Source organism: Apis cerana, linkage group LG14 (genome assembly GCF_029169275.1).
Source record: "Apis cerana isolate GH-2021 linkage group LG14, AcerK_1.0, whole genome shotgun sequence".
Lineage (NCBI taxonomy): Eukaryota > Metazoa > Arthropoda > Insecta > Hymenoptera > Apidae > Apis > Apis cerana.
In genome coordinates, this window is record NC_083865.1 from 9,735,675 (window position 1) to 9,748,263 (window position 12,589).

General features: G+C 42.1%; 1 protein-coding gene across 5 annotated transcripts in view; it reads right to left on the reverse strand.

Moving 5' to 3' along the window:
• The window catches only part of LOC108000998 (uncharacterized), a 36,109-nt gene extending 25,714 nt beyond the window's left edge, over nucleotides 1–10,395 (reverse strand). The window contains exons 1-2 of one of the 5 annotated variants that reach the window (XM_017061768.3): nucleotides 10,088–10,395; nucleotides 9,869–9,967 (exon numbers count right to left, since the gene is read on the reverse strand). The gene's annotated coding sequence lies outside the window, so the exon portion shown is untranslated. Of the gene's footprint in view, nucleotides 1–2,951; nucleotides 3,715–9,868; nucleotides 9,968–10,087 lie in introns of those variants that run through there. The other 4 variants (XM_062084696.1, XM_017061769.3, XM_062084695.1 and 1 more) reach the window with 4 other exon arrangements.
• Nucleotides 10,396–12,589: the final 2,194 nt, after the last annotated feature.

Sequence of the window (12,589 nt, forward strand, 5' to 3'; positions counted from 1 at the left end):
CCGCGAACGGATCATTTGTTCGGGACGGTTAATTAGCTCCCCCCTCTAGTTGCGAAACTCTCGTTTGTATCGGTGAAACGGAGTTAAACTTGGAAGGGAAGTTGAACGAAGTTGGAAGTGAAAGGAAGTCGGAGGAAGAGGGAGCAGGCTCGAGAAATTGTTCCATACACGCGGAGCGGGATAGGAATTTTTATGCTATTTTCGTAAACTATTTCAATGTACTGATAAAAGTTGAGCGGGCGAAAAGAGAGAAGGGGGAGGAGTTCTAGGTCAGTAGGAGACGACGCTATTGGGTATTGGTTTTCCATCAAGTCGTTTTTTTTTTCTACAATTCCACATCCCTTGTCATCCGTATTTCCTTTCCACGATATTCCCGATATTTATAATCCTCGTTAATGTCTTCTTCCTGAAACGCGACGAAACGAAACCTGCCCCGACCCCCTCCCACCCCTGCCGCAGACGATCGAGAGGAACAAGAATCGTGGGCACGTCAAATTTTATCGATCGTATCGAAGACGCGTTCCCAATTCAATTTAGATTAGATCGATTTCTGTTCATCGATTATTTTCTACTGGGAGAGAAAAAATTGTGGCCGCCGGCAGGACAACGTCCTCACGGATTTCCGTGACTTGGATGAAATTTCGTAATATACTAGCCGGTCGTTCACCGACTATATTTAATTCAACCGTCTACTCGCCGTGCTATTCTTAACTAGCTGCTCTAGAAATACGCCGAGCTGTTACGCCGCCTGTGGCTGGGTCGCGTACCCTCCAACGTTTCGCTGCAATTTGCTCCGGGGATGCGGCACTGTCTCTCGTGATCCGATTATAGCAGTTTCTACGGTATCCCCGAGTTAAGGGAACGACCATTGATTCGGACAACAACTTTCTGTAATTCTTAATAGAGTCGAAACTGAAGTGATCTTTCTATGTAAGGGTTTGCCTTCAATTTAAATTTCGGTTTGTCGAGTCTCTGATAATTTATTTCAGCGCTCGAATAGAATAGTTTCTTGAACGACTTGGTTATAATAAAAAAGGAAAAAATGGAGAACGAAGGGATTCTAGCAGAAGAAGAAGTGATACGAGGGCGTGAAGAGAAAGAGATATTCAGAGATAAAGAAAAAAAATCACGTATATAGATAAATACGTCAGAAGGAGAAAAAAACGGAATGGATAACATCTCGTTATGGATTTCATATGAGATTCTTTTATTTCTCCAACACGAAAAATCTACTCACGATCGATCTTACGACCTCGTTATATCTCGAGATTTTATTTCAAATCGAATAACATGTAAGCTAATCAATTTGCCGTTTAATTGTAAAAGAATGTCGATAAGACTCGTTCGTAGAAATGACTGGGAGAAATAACGAAATATCATAAATATCATAAATATATAAAGTATCGTGCACTGCCGAGATTTAAAGGGAGGGAGAAAAAAAGAATTCGATCGAATAATCATGACGAATGCTACGCAAACTACCACTGGAATTCTATACTGGAATTCTATACTACCATTCTCGAGACGAGGAAAGATATCAAATGAGTTGTTCTACCAGCGATCGAACGAATCGTAAAAAAGATCGGGTATGCGAGCTGGAACATCGTAGAAAAAAATAAGGAGAAAAAAAAAAGAACCGAAGCAAGAAATTCGATATTTTTTTCGAGACAAGAGCATATCTGATGTAACGTATACCATACGTGTACTATCTAAGCGTGCAGTTTCGTACGTGTTATCGCTTCGAATCGCAATACATTATCGGAAATAAGTCGATATATCGACTGATGTACATCCGACACCGTCAGAAAAGCACGCCACCTTGGGGTTGGTGTTTTTACCAGCAAGGGCAAGGTTATTCACGCGTTCTTTTTCGCCGCTTCGAAAAAAATACTCGACGAGCTTGCACGGGATAATCACGGCCGCCTTTTTCTCGCGGCGAAAAAAATTTGAGAAGCGCGGAGGAAACGGGAGAAGGATAGCTGGAGCACGTATCTCCTACGATGTTATCCGTAGAAAAATCTACGATACGGTATCGCATCGAGATTGGAGGGGTGAAGTGGGTGAGGAAACGAAGGGGAGAGAGGAAAAAAGAGAGGGAGGAGATAAAGCGGAGGAACGGTCGAACAATGTTCGGGGGGGATTATTACGCTATTATCGCGACGATTATCGTGCGGATCTAATATTACACGTACATATGCGTCTCGCCTTGACACGTCGTAATGGCGGTCGCAAGAACAAGGACACCCACCGCGGCAGGATAACATCGTATCGTATAGGCTACGGCCAAGTACACGTCCTGCTCTCCCTTCTATTTTTATGCCAGCTTTTCCTCCCTGTTGTGCCGTTCGATTGTCGTGTATTGCACGATTAGAATCGATCTGCCCACTCTTTTCCTCATCCTCACGTGACTCCACGCGAAACCTGATGCCGTGACAGAGAGACACAACACCCGCCAAACAGGGGTCGAATTTGACTTTAATCGTTCCACCGATTTGTCGCCAAACGCGTTCACTCGCGATTCTATTCTCCCCGAATACGGGGTGAAATGATCGGGGAAGAACGATCGACCATTCATCGGATCGTTCATTGTGTCATTAACGTTGCAAGTGCGCGCGTGAATCGTTTATCGAGTCCCGACGTGTTGCTAGCGCGTAACTTTAGACGCGATGGAAAGGGTTGAGAAGACGGAAATAACACGCGATTTCGTGTACAATTTTATCGTGCTACGTCAACCAATATTTGATTGAACAGACGGGTAAATATCTGGTCGGTTCGTTCCGATGCGACGGTAGGATTCGATAAAGGAGAATTATATCCGGACAATCTATCCGATTTTTCTTTTTCTTACAAAAAGAAATTACGATGTACAAATTTGTGATAAAAATTTATGACTCAAACGTGTATCGATATTAACCCGATGATCGTCGCGTTTAACATCGGAAAGTATTTACCTGATTAGGCAACACGTTCTCGAGAACTCGTGTGAATTTATGAAGTTTACGAAGACCATACGATTCGACCGTGTATGTAAACACAGGCAGCGATTGGCGGCCGAAGACACGGAGCGATAACACATTCCAAACGAAATAACCGCGAGTCATTTCCAAACACTGACACTCCTGCCTTCGTCGATCTTACCATTTGTTGCGGTTAACAATTCATCCCTTCTCTCTACGGTTAGAAAGAACACCCGTCGAATATCAATCGAATACACCGAGCGGCTGCTCGACTACGTGCCGTCACACATCGAGTACAAAAATCTAGGTATCTAAGCAACACCATGGTGACTGTCACGAAGCACTTACGTCGTGTTCGTTGGTGAGACTAGGTTCGTTCGATGATCGCGCCAGACGACGAGACCCGTTTGTCCACGATCGAATGCACACGTGAAGGGGGATGGAGGAGAAAGGCGGCGAGAAACGAACGGAAAAAGCACGAGAAGAGGACGAACCGGCGGCGACACGAGCCGTCCCTCGTGCGCTCACCTCAGCTGAAACATAGCCGAGCAGCGACTGCGAGGCTGCTTCTACCGGCGGCTGCACTGCGCGCCTGCAATCAGCCGAACCGCGCAACGGCTCCGACTCGTGATTGTTCGACGCCAATCGGTCGTTTCCGCCACGCCTCGGCAATATCCGCTATCACCCGTCCGACCTCGATACTTTTTGGCGGTCTTCGAGGAACTTCGACCGCCTGCGCGTTACAGCCGCAGGGTTGTAACTACACGGGGACGCCTTCGCGATATTTTCGCTCGGATTTCACGGAGGCGCGTCCATGCACTGCGCATCCATACTAACCGTTTCACCACCGTTCCATCTTCCAAGTTTCTTTCCCCGTGATTCGGTGCAGGCTTCTGGCTGTATTCCAGCTTTCGCCAAACCGAATTTTCGAGAGCTTTCGGATTATTCATCGAAAATATTTCGTAATGTATACGCCAAGCTCTATCGAAATTTAGAAGCCGGACGCGTATCGGATTTCGAAGATGGAATCGAGACGATTAGTCTCGTGCTGTATTCATTCATGAGATTCCTCGTGCAATACGACATGTACGAAACGATCGATCGATCGTACACGATTGTACGTACACGCGATCACCGTGACCATGCAACTGGACAGTGAGTGACGCAATGCACTTATCAGACTTATTGGTAAAAGCGAGGATCGAGGCAAATTCTATCGGCCGGGTGGTACATGGTCCTCGTTGCTGATTCCTAGCGACGATGTTGCGCTACTGCTCCGCTGGAGGAGGATCGATAAAGGGAGGAGGGATGGAACCACCCGGGAAGAAACGATGGAATCTGCGCTCTTCCTTTCCTCCCCTTTTACCAACCTCGCGAGCACACCGTTCACCCACACGCATGACTGTTTGGTAAATCCGCCGATGTCGGTCTATTCTTCGGTTCCCTCTTCCACCTGGTCCCCCTTTCTCCCTTTTTCTCTCTCTCTCTCTCTACTTTTTATCCCGTCTCCCTCTCCCTTCCTCCATTTCCTTCTCTCTTCCTCTTCCTACCTTTCGAATTCCAGTTCCATCTCTCCCGAGGACACGCCGATGCGATATTAGGGTTAGTGAACTCTGGATCGACGCAGATAAGCGTCCGAGGTCTTTTCACCAGGCGGCTGATTATTTCCCAGCGTACGATAAAAGCGAGCATTCTCAGATTTTTGCTTTTGTCGAGTTATTTATCAATCTCTCTTTCTCTCTCTCTCTCTCTCTCTCATCGAAGCGTAATTACAATTTTTGCTGATACGGTGGAAGGAAGGAATTGGGTTAGGTCGGCTCTCTATTTAATATTCAAGTATATGATAATTAAAGATGGGGAAAAGTTAATTAACGAGCCGTGCGCAATCATTGATGAGCAGAGCGAGACGTAACCTTTCGCAATCGTGGAACATTCGTTGCGATCCATCGGGAGAAACGGGGCTCGGGAATATTGGATGCCCTCCTTAAATAATTCATCAACAATTTATCAAGAAACAACTTGCTTGCTCGCGGTCAGCCTTGGAGAGCTTTCGAGGAAATAAATGATTTCGCGCGAGAAAAGCTTTGGGAAGGGAACCTTTGGGTTGCGACATATTGTTTCTTTCATGCAAATAATGCGCCTTTATCCTATCCTAACCCAAAAATCTGGAAAAGGAATTTCCTTATATTATTTAATGCACAATGTTCAAAAGTTGCACGGTTTAATTAATCGTGCCAGGTATCATCCATTTAATCATTATGGAGTGGAACGTAACGCTACACCAGATTTTATCGCGTATTATTTGTAGAAATAACGGGTTGATCTCGAATCAGGGAAAAGGTCAGAGTGGATATACGCCCTCGCACATTCGGTCCAGAAGATCGCCAGTCGCTTTGATGCTTGCTGATTCCATTCGACATTGGTATGAAAAAAAAGAAAAAATAAAAGAAAGAAAAAAAAGGAAGAAAAGAAAAAACATAAAAAAAAACAGGCGCATTGTCTTTCGTCTTTCGTCCGGGTTGCTTTTAACCCGAACTCGAGGATTAAAGTGGAAAATAGGGACAAAAGGGATGGTAGATCGCGCGCGCGGCCGTGTGTCGAAAATCCGAGAATCCCTCGAGTTTGTGTGCCGCACGGGCGATTCAATGCACGCTTGGTAACGAGTACGAGTTTCTGACGTCCCCTCGAAATAACGAGGCCTCCGAACAAAAGTGCAGAGGCCTTCTTGTGCACCTAAGCTAGGGGTAAAAGAGTGTCATTACGTAATAATATCTCTGAAAATTCAACGTGTTACCGCTCCCTTGCACGACTCTCCCAGAAACAAGCAATTTAGTCCTCTCTTGCTGCAAGGACCTCTTCACAGTGCACTGCACCATCCGTCCTTCCCTTTATCTCTCCGGTCTTCATCCACCTAGGAGGAGACACTTTGACAATGCGACGTACGCAACAAGAGAATACGACGGGAGCAGCAGTATCTCCTCTCCTTCCTTTCTTTCAACTTTTTCACGATACGTTCGATCGACGTTTCGACGAGTCGTCGATCGATCGAGAGAGGAAAGCGAAGCGCAAGCGAGCTTTCCCATTTTGGAACACCATCGGCCAAGGAAATATCCATCCTTGAATCGTGGCCAGCATCCTAGAAGCATGGCCATTTTTCGTGACGTTTGACCCGCTTCTGCTGGATGAGGGTGACGTCACCGCGGGGAATATTCAGATCAATGGTCCTCGGAGGGTTGGCGGCACTGGTTTTGCCACCATCCTCCGTTTCTAGTAAACACGTGTCCACAGACCTGCCCACTCGAGTTCCCGATTCGATGAAAACGATAACGCGTATAATGACGAGCCGAGTTATCGGGATCCCTGTGATCCACGACATATCCCAATTTGTATCTTTCCTTCGATTCCCCTCTGATCGACGCAATTTACACGCGAGTATAATATAATTTTTTTTTTTACCGTGTCCTATTTCTGTCTCTCGACTAGGATTAATTAAAAATCGAGAAACAATAAGAGAATATTTCGTTCGAATGTCCCACCATCCCTTTGAATTCTTCACAGTGAACCCATTATCACGGAACCGTGGCCTCTCAATAGGGCATCAATCTTGGGCTTAATAGTCTCAGTGACAACGCTCTCATCTTGTAAAATTAATGCCTTCGTTAAAGGGTGCTCACCCGTTCTCGTACACTCGTTTCAACACGATCGGTCGATTTCATCGAGATTCGATCGTTTCGTTTCGATGTAACTTATATATCATCGCGTGTGTCGAGTCGAAACAAGCGTCGAACAGGCTTCCCACAGCTTGGTCGATGACACGTAACGAAACGGCGCGATTATTCCCAAAAGAGAGTTGAGAACCAGTGGCGTGACGTCACGGAAAGTTCAATGACGTCATAGACCGTTCGATACACCGTGATCCAATGGTGGGGGTTTGGTTTCACCGAGAGAAGCGTTCAGGACCATGGGTAGGAGGATGAAACGAAGCTGTGCGGCACGAGAGGAGGGGGCGAGGAGGAAAGAGAGGAGGAGGAGGAGGAGGAGGAGGGGAGGATACCAGCGCATGGAGAACGAGAGACTTTTCACGCCGTTGCAACTGAATGCTGGTACCATTACACTCGGTAGATCAAAGAACTAGGCTGACAGATTCGGCCACGTTGTTACCCCCGTTTCTTCCCCATCCGTTTCTCCCTCCAGAGATTTCCACAGAGAAACAAACATTTTTCCGTGTCGCGGAATCTGGATGATGAAAACTTTCCAAATGGAATATTTTCCATATATAAAGTCGTCCGATCATCGCGATAAATCGTGTATTCCAATTTCTCGTTGATATTTCGGAAGATATGTGAGATTGTTCGAAGAAAATATATATATTTTTTTTTGTTCAAATGCTAATTAACATCGCAACGCAGTAACGAGTTAAAGCAAGGTTATTCTAGCGGGGAGTAGCGATAAATTAACGACCTGGTGTCCAGGCTGCATGTGCATATAGAAGGAAGCTCACTATGTCGACTGATTCTGAAGCACGAAAGAAGAGGCGCGTCGAGTGGATACCGAGGCTCGAAGAGGCAGGTAGCTCGGCATCTAAACGAGGATTTTCTCGAGCGACGATGACGTATATACACGTCGAGGTGGCCCCGAAAGCCGGGCCAGAATTTTCCTCTTTCTCTTCTATCGCGGGTCGTCATCTGAAAGAAGTCGACTCGAAGGAGGAGAGACCTCTTCAACTCTCTCATTTCCAGACTTTCTTTCCGGCTCACCCGTGGCACGAGATCTCCTGAGCCGATGCATCCACCAAGACCTCCCCAGCGAGTTTTTGCGGTAAAATGGTCGAACGAGACGAGATCGGAGGCGCAATTCGACTCGAATTGAGCCGTGAAATATATATATATATATTTATTTATAACTCTCGAGTCTCGATGAATTTTCTCGCTCATGGGACGAAATACCAAAACCTTCTATCGATGTTTCTTTCAATTTCTCCGAAACGCGTCATCGTATTTAATTAGGAAACGATCCGAGAAGACGTTGTTCCCGTATGATCGAGTCAAGGATGACCATTTCCTCGAGAATGAAGGTACTAGGAAATCTCCAGCGACCTGTTTATCCGTTCTTGAGGATGCAATTCAGGGTAGCCGCATTGCGCCACCCCCACTATCAGTCAGGCTGCTTATAAAAGGTATATGCTTGTAATTTTCGTTCCGCGACTTTGGTGCACTCTGCGGTTTCCGGCTGGCCGAAAGACACCGGTACACCGGAAACACCGTCGACACGCTCTTCTCGACCGTTAAATCGCGTTATGTAACGCGATGTTGCCCACCAGGCATCGCCTCTCTTCGTTTATTTATATCATTCGATGCGCGAAACCAGGCATTCCAGTTTCGTTCGAATATGCATCATCGGGAAGGGGGGGATTTTATATGCAGGGCAGGGAACGACTTCGCTTCCTTGACCAATATATTCGTCTACGTTCGACTCCCTACGTTCGTGGGGATCGTTAAATCTCGAGACGAAATTGGTCGATTGATTTCTTTTTTTTTTTTCCTTTTTTTTCTTTTGATCTTTTACGATAACAAAGGAAGCGGAAACGCGCGTGTTCAGCGCCTTATTTTTACGCGCGACAGCCGATTTCCACGTTTAATTACCCGAACAAAATGAACGAGGATTTCTTGACTCTCGAGCATCGATTTCCTTTCCCGTTGAAACAATGTCTGGGCGGAGCTATTCAGAAATTAGATGGAGGCCAACAGGAGAATTTCGTAGGAATGCTCGCATTAATCAACAAGGATCTTATTCCACGCCTGTTAGAAACTCGGTGTGTAATTTGTAAACGTCTAGATGATGCGCGAGGGAAGAAATTACAATGCGAATTAAAATGCGAATGTGGATTTTTGCGAGCAATAAGTATGACTGTATATAAAAAGAATTATTTTTCTGACAAGTAATTTACATTTTGTTGTTTCATTTGATGGATAATTATTGATGGAAGAAATGTAACAATAAATATATTTAAATATGCGAAATAATAAGACTTGTAAATGATGCTATGTTTTGATTAAATAATTTAAAAAAAAGTTCTAACGTTACATAGAATTTGTATTTTTGCAAAGATATGCAACAGAAGTCACATAGTCGGTAAAATCTACTTTATGCTCTGTCGATAAAGTAAAAATATTCCTATGCTGAAAATGATACTAGACGGAGAGAAGTAATTTAAATAATTAGTTGTTTATCGCAAACAGAAAACTTAGCTATCGTATGATTCAAACCGAAATTAATGTTCGCGATTTTGATTCAGATCGTAATTTATCCATTTCGAATGATGATGAGTCGGAATGTATCTGCTAAATACAACTATGATATTAAACGAACTATGTCAAATTGTAACAAAAATGATTTCCCATCCTTGAATCTTAAGAAAAAAAAAGAAATAATTATAACTTTTTCTATATATATAATTTGCTCTTTTTCTTATATCTCCTTCTTTATTAAAATATATGTCCACTAAAACTTAAATCTAACCTCAAGATTTTCTAATCAAACAAAAATCCTAGCAACAGATACAGAAAAAATTAAACCGAAATTTAAAAAAAACTTTCTTGTACGTAAAATTTAATATATTTTGAACAGAAAAAAATAAAACTATTATCACTATATTCCAAATTATTTAATAAATAAAAGACGAAAAACGAAAGACTTTTATTATTAATATTTAGAAATACGAATACTGTATAAGAAGCTTTAGTCAGCTTTAGTCCGAAGTAATAAATAAAACGCAAAAACGAAATTACCATTCACGGATTAAATCACTATATTCATTGCAAAATTCTAGATATTATCAATCATCCATATAGATTCGGACTTTTTATCGATATAATTAAGTAACTAGAAGAACAAAAATATATACAACTCACCATTGATGCGAAGAATATTACGATTGATGGTGCTATGGTCCACTCTAGAGAATTTATTGTACACATCATCAAATAAGATGTGGAAGTAGAATAAAACATCTATAACAAAAAGTAGGACAAATAATTAAAAATGAAGTACAAATTGAAAAAATTGAAGAAAGATATGACAATTTTATGACAATGTAAAATAATCATCTGGGCAAAAAGCATGCGACTTACTGTTCGTAGATAGCATAGTGACGATGCAGTTTCTCATCTGTCCATAATAATGGCGAAATATACTGGCACTTGCGAATAAAACCGCGCGAAACTGTTGCTACAATGTTACACTTGTAAAAGAACGTATTTAAAACACTCACAAATAAATGAAAATATTACAAACACTGGCAAATAAATGTATTTTAAAGAATCACGATTGAATGCGTAATATCTTGAACACGAAATTCGTACGTAACCTTAAATTATACACAAAAACAAACACACGTAGTCTCGATACGTCTAAACAGTACAACGGCCAAAATAAAACTGACTCATGCCTTTTCCCATTCGGTAACCGCTCAGCGGATAAAGACGACCATAGATATATTAATAATAAAATATTTACTTGTAGAATATATATTTATTATTTAAATATTATAATTTTTAATATTCTACTTATATTTCATTAATTTTATAATTTCTTAATGTCATATAATGATTTATAACATTAGGATTTATTAAATTTAAAAGTAATCCATTACTTTTATTAATCCATTAAAATTTATCGTTCTTTTGCACGTGGTAAAGAATGTTAATCTAATTCTAATTTTTATTCGTGGTGCAGTAATCTTTTATTTCATCCTGAATCGGTAACGTTGGAAATGACAACAAAATGGTATATGTAATCGAAGTTTATTTCCAGGAATCCATCGTCTATCATAAATATGAAAAAGCTTTAAAAAATTCAAAAATATGAAACGATTATATACTTGCAGTCGATGAATCTGATCGAAATATCATCGTACGTGAATAGGTCAATTCGCATAAATATTAACGATACGAAAATACTTTTAACTCGAAAACACATCGTTCGTGCATTCCGTTGATTACAATTCAATTAGTCAACGCAATGATTCATCGTCCAGCCGTTTTCGAGTGTCGTCGCGGCTCGATTTATTCGCGAGAAAACGACAAGCGTCGAAAGAGCGGGAAGGAGGGAAAAGATGCGTGGGTTCATCATACGCCGAGGAGAAATTGCATCAACACCTTTGAGCCTGCATTAAATCTTTTCCGCATAAGTTAAATAAAGATTTGTGACTCGCTGATTAATTCTTCGTTTAGTCACGTTCCGCCTGTGTCAGAGTTCATCGGCGCTATTGAGTTTGTGTCAGTGACTTCGTTTGACAACTACCGCCTTTGCGATAGCGCACCAGTTATTTTCTTCGAATATAATATATATATTATATAATATATCTATATACATTCTATGCATTAACGTTAAATACGCGCGCATATCGTTGCGAATATTTTTCTGGAGCAAAAGATCGAATCATATCGTAATTCTTTATTCACTTCTGAAAAGATTTTGACGCGAATTGGTGCATAGTAGTCTCATTCTGCTGAATTTCCGTAATTTCATCCTCCGCCTATCAAGGAAATTGAATAGAATTACGAATAATGAGACGTAAATGTTCGTTAAACTGCATACCGATGCTCTTTTCGTAATATCACGGATTCTCCATAACGAATTTAATATAAGAGTGGCTAGTGAAAGCAGTAACAAGCGTGCAATCGCTACGTTCAGCTACGTCCCACGATTACGATCTTCGAGACGGAACAATACGGGAAATTTATTATTCCAGGTCTGTAGAATTTTTTTTCATAATCTGATAAAGAGAAGAGGCAAAGCACCGAATCGGTTGTTCCGAGCCAGACCTTTTGCAATTCAACGATGAGTCAACGGGAGTAAAAATACATTTAGCAGGAAGAGCTGCCAGTCTTTCTCTACTTATCGTGAAAACTTTTCTCGTTGTCGCCTCGTCGCAGGATGTTACAAAGTTCCTCCGATAAGCGATGAGATTCCTGAAATTCGTCAAATCCTACCTGAGGGGCAGTTCGAAAATTCGTAAGGAATGCTTGTCGGACTAATAGCGCTCGGCGATAGTCGTCACTGATCCCGCGGCAGCGTTTAAATCGAAGATAAAGAAGAAAAAAAAGAAGAAAAAAGCCTGCAAAGTTTCATTTGGCTTTTACGATCCGTCTGACTCACCTGACTGTCGTTTCCAGACGACGGGTGGAAAATAAATATTAGAAAAGTCGCGAGAGCGACCTAACGAGTGCGCAGACGACGCGTAAGCGGACGTCTAAATTTGTATCCCGTTTGTCGGGATATATTCAGTTAATAGAACGCGTATGAATTTCATTTTCTGTTTATGCAAAATTCCGTATATACATCTCTTTCGTTCGAAACGAACGCAACTGGCTTATCTTCGATCGATCTCGATCGTTCGATAATAACGAATCCACCATCCATCTCTCGCTGATCAATGATAATTAAATTTTACTTCGATGCGAAAGAGCACAGAGTGTGAGAAGAAGAGAAATTACGTATATTTAAGAATCTTCTTAAATACGGGGTAATAAGGACTGGTCAGACTTCGGAATTTCGAAACGTTTAATCGACGTATTATAATTGATCCGTAAAGACAGGGCGCGGCACACGTTTCCACAAAGGTGAAAGTA